This window comes from Lissotriton vulgaris, chromosome 10, assembly GCF_964263255.1.
Source record: "Lissotriton vulgaris chromosome 10, aLisVul1.2, whole genome shotgun sequence".
NCBI lineage: Eukaryota > Metazoa > Chordata > Amphibia > Caudata > Salamandridae > Lissotriton > Lissotriton vulgaris.
Genome location: NC_141698.1, coordinates 182,661,824 through 182,667,085, shown reverse-complemented (window position 1 = coordinate 182,667,085; position 5,262 = coordinate 182,661,824).

The following is a 5,262-nucleotide window of genomic DNA, read 5'->3' as shown; positions in this document are numbered from 1 at the left end:
TTTACTTAGTTTTCTCCCATCTCAACTAAAACTGTTGCTACTTCAATTCGAGTCAAAAGTAAAAATAAATTCCTCTATTTATATTTTGAAATGTTCCCTCATTATGCTTCCTAAATGTTGGCATGTATGAAATTGTATCCATAAAATTGACTATAAACATATTGTTAATGACATATTGGGAAGTATAGATTAAGATGGCGTTCAATTGACATGTAAACCTGCTTGCGGATTGCATGACACAGGAGAAAAGCTTAGTCAATCTACAGATCCGGAAATCCAGTCCTGTGTAAATGAAGACGGCGTGAATGCGGCTGCCCGCGGCCCACGCAGGGGCCACCCTCAAAGGGCGGCCCTTTAGTGCCATGGGGCACCAACCCACCCCCTCTGATGATGGGACTCAGGGAAGAGTCCCCCCTTTGCCTCTGGTGCACTAGGCGCGTAACTTCCTGCGCAACAAGGAACTGGGGAGGGTATAAATGCCTCCCCCGGCCATCCTGGCATCCTCTGTTGCGCCAGGCATGCCGTCTCGCTGGTCATGGTGCTGGTCTTCCTGGATGCATCCTCTGTTGCACCAGACATGCCGTCTCCCACCCTACTGCTTACCCTGCGTGGGGTGGCAAGCAAGTTTCATGAAATGTTGTAATGTTTTCTTTTCTGTGGCAGGCGGATTTACGGGGTGATCTGGAAGCAGATGGGTACAGGGGGGGACCTCTGCGTGGCACAATAGGGGTGCCAGAGCCAAATACCAGGTGCCTCGTGGCAGGTTCCTGGATAACCGCGTTGGCGCCCCGTTAGTCCTTTGGGCGGTTGTGGGCCTGAACAACTGGGGGCTTGCTTTGCTACACTCCACCCTGAAAGGGGCGTGAGTAAAGGGACAAGTGTGTCACGTGATCCAGAAAGAGGCTCACCCCATAGGGTGTTGTACTGATTGGGTTCTCCACAGTGCTTGGCTCATCAGGCGGGCATGGCATCATAGGTTGGTTACAGCTGCCTGCCCTTGGATCGCTCGTAAGATAACCCACCATATTGCCAGGGCACGAGTCGGGGTACCACGCGGGTGGACGGCATCCCCCCACTTATTTTCGAGGGTTTTCCAGGGTGGACGCCGTCCACCCTGCACAATCAAAACGCCGTCCCCCCCGGGGGCTGAAAGGACGCTCGGAAGGATGGAGGCGGTACAGATGCGGAGTCACCCGCGTAGGTAAGAGCAGAGCCCGGAAGCCAAGTTACATGAACTAACCGCACCGTTAGTATGCAACTGCACAGCCGGAAACGAGCCTTGTACACTACCCCAGTCAGCTCCCACCAATGTCTGTTTAACAGCCCTTCGGGACCTAACCCCGCGTGCACATCTCTGCCTTCTTCAAACTGCCGGCGTCCTTAGAGTGCTTTCTGCCACTAAACTGCAGGGCCCTCCTACTTTTAGTCGCCCCCATGCAAAGACTGCCCTGAACACCTTGCCCCATGTTCGGATTTTTCTCTGCTCACACATTCCATGCCCCTGCCTCCGCTTACTTCCCCTGCAACCTAGCACAACGCTCCTTCCGACCCACACTCCGTTAAATATCCTTCACACGCTTCTCCTACCACTAACTGACCAGGGGCTTCCTGTTCGTGCCCCCTCCCAGTGTATGCTCTCTAGCCAAGGTCCTCAACAAACTTTCCACTTGCCCGTACACTGCCATCGGAGTTTGCCAATCCAATTTACATTTACATTTACATACCTATTTTAACAGGTTTTTTCCTTTTTGTGACGTCACCCCACGTATCTGCGCGCCCCCCCACTTCTAGGTTTTTGCCTTTCGTGACGTCACTTTCGGTCGTGACGTCACTTCCTGTCTGTGAGCGTCCCCCCACTTCTTTATTTAGGACTTGTGCCCTGCATATTGCATACTTTTGTATGGAATAAACCTGCACTAATATTTTCCAAAACAAAAGTTGTGTTGTGTTTTATTTATGCAGCATGCATGCTCTGTTGTGTGGGTGGGGTGTGTGTTGGCAATAATGGCATTATGCAAGCTGCACACGCTTGACCGGAGGCATCCCCGTGCCCTATCTCCACTGAGTAGCCTGCCCCACCTCACGTTGTGCTTTTATGACGTTTATGGTCTGCCTTGGCTTGGTCACATGCTGGCACTTCAATTGCTTTTTGATAAAACTTGTATCTAAAAGTTTTGCCACTCAAGTAGTGCACTTGTGAGAGGCAGATTCACGCTGCTCCCGCCTTTTTGCTGCGAGGTTCTGCCTGTTCTTGAGGAGCAACACAATATGGCACTGATCGGTTTTCAAGCACTTGTTCCGCGGTTAAGATTATATAAACTCTGATATCACTGCGCAAGCCTACAGATAAGAAGAACAGTGTTCCGGTTCGCGGAGGCTCTGTAATCCCGAGCCAGGGGACTGCCTTATCAAAGGCGGGGCCTTCTGTTTCAGAAACCTGTATGACCAAGATCACACAGAGTGGCAGGCCCGGGACAAGATTTTTGACACCTTTGTTGAATTAAAAGTGATCCGACAGTTCCGCATGGCCGGTTACTCAATGAAAGGACAGAAAGGCTGAAGGAAAAGCACCTTTCCAGTGGTTTCCTAGGGCCAGGTGTCGAGATGAGGCAGTTTTATTCAAACACCTTGAACTTCTGTTTAACTAACAATAGTAACAGATCAGTCTTTTATATTCCATTTATTGATTTTGAAGTCAGTTCTGTTTATATTCGCCCTAATTTGCTGCCTATGGTTACCCTCAATTTTTTGTAATTGTATTCATTTTTCATCATTTTCAAGGTTTTGGCTTGCATAAAAATCAAACATGAAGCATTAAAGAAAAAGTTTGCCAGAATAAATAGATTTACCTGGTATTCTATTGTATGTATGTATGTATTGGCATTTATATAGCGCACTACTTACCCGTAGGGTCCCAAGGCGCTTTGACCGCTGCGAAACCCTTCCTGGCTTCCCTGAGAGATGGTCCCTTAATGGGTATCTCCAGGGTGAGACCAGGCATCCCCGGCGGTCTGGTGGGGCCGTTAGTGAAGATGAGGCAAGCTAATGCCCAGAGTTGCCGAGTGTGATCGCTGATCAGAGTGGGCACCGAGGCGAGAGAATTATCAAGTCCGCTGACCCTGGTCCAGAAACCTGCCGCGCCGGGAATCGAACCCTGGTCCCGGGCCGTCCTCTGCTCTCGGGTCTGCCGCCTCTAACCAGTGAGCCACACTACTTCAATTCTATTTTGCATCTACCACATAACACTTTCGATGAAGATAACAACAAGCTTAAATAATGAAGAATTACAAATGGAAATGAGAAAATAGGGGACCACAAGGGTTGAAAACACACAAGATGATCAAAGGGAGATTGATTGACATGCCCATAGCATAAAGTGCCTTCCATTTTTTAGGTCGAGCTGCTGTCCAGCGAAGCCTCTATTGTTAGCGACTTGCTCTGGAAGTGGGACAGGGGATGGGCACGCGCGCAGAGCTCTCGGCGATTTCAGCATGTGTACGCGCACGTACAGCCATGCGCTGTGCACATCTCCTGTCCCCCTTCTGAGACAAGTAAGCTCCCTTGCAATCGCGCACACACACACACACACGCATGCACACACACACACACACACCACATCACCCCCCCAGCCATAGTACAACTAAGTCAGCTTCCTGCAATTGCTCGCGCGCACACAGACACACCCCCCCCTACAACTAAGCCCCACTCACCGAGCTACAGGCTTTGTTACGCTCAGGACTCCCCTAGTGTCATCTCCGCTGCATCACCTGGCACACGCGGGGCTTCCCTCACTTATCGGAGCCCCGCGTCACCACTGCTGCTCTCTGCCAGGCACTCCGTGGGCGCGGGCTTCATGCAGAAGGCGGAAGTCCCACCCCACGACCGGCTTCACGCTCCCGAACTTCTGGTTTTCGGGCCGGCGGTGGTAGTACATTCTTGTTTTTGTCACTTTTGTTATCCATCCAGATTGTGCCAGATAGACTCTCAATTGCTCGCTTGCAACACGTGACTGAGGTAAGATACCCGGTCACTTAACTGTTATAATTTTTTGAGTTTATCGCATCGCGGACGATCATTTTAAGTCATTTCCATGATAGGGGGACCGAAGCAGTCCGATAGACCTGGAAGCCTCCTGCTTAGGCTTACGTCAGTTCTCGTAGTCACGAGGTATGCAACATTTAATGACTGAGTAAACAACTAGTAAATAAGTGCATGCAAGGGTGGCGCGGGCAGCATGGCAGGGCAAAACAGCACCATGATTCTTCTTCACATACTTCATGCGGGGTATTTGAGCGCCACACATCGCCGCACGGGTTAATACACTTTCATAACATGCATGGTTACGAGACTTTAGACTGTGTTACACGCGTCACGGCTGCAGCTGTGTTGAACTCATGGCACCATGCGCAGGGCACTTCTGTTCATATACTTTTTTCTTTCACACACGTCTCGGTGTTTGGCTAGTTGAATATGCCTGCGAAAAGTGATGTAATTTCATTTGTATAAAATGGAGCGTGGATTGTAATTTAAGACATTTAGTCTGTTTTTTCTGTTGTTCCGGCAGGAGGCCACTGAAGATTTGATTTTCAGCTTATTTTTCCCCACGAAGAATGGTGTTATCCGAAATGCACTGTGGTCATGGGGTCATTACAAAAGTGGTATTCACTCGACATTGACAAATTGTACTAAGTTGATTTCATTTGTTAATTATGCATCACACTATCTAGCTTTGCGTTGAGCAGTGATTGTTGATGAATACATTTGATGAAATGCAATAACCTATTTCACTCTTGTTTAAGGGAAACTCATTACTTGCCAATGAACTCCCTCTATGAAGGACAACATGGACTGTCATGTCTTTAAAAATCTGTCCCTGTCTTTGGCAACATGGGCTACCAGCTTATACATTGCAAATCTTTCCAAGAATCTCTAGCTCACATGTGCTTGGTCGAAGCTGCTGTTTGTTTCCATTTTTGTGGAGATTATCATGCGTGCTAATAGTTGATATGTTAGCTTCCAGTTTCCCACCAACCACCCAATTTCCCAGCAGGCACCTCTCCCAATCCGCCCCCCCCTCTCCGGAGGTCACATACCTAGGACTGTCTGGTATAGAAACCCACACCAAGTCCTTGAAGGCTGCGAGAACCTCCTTCAATAAATATTTAATTCTGGGACATGCCCACCAAGTATGTAATGGCGTCCCGTCTCCCCGCAGCTGCTCCAACAACCTAGTGGTGTGTCAGTATATTCAATGGACCATAT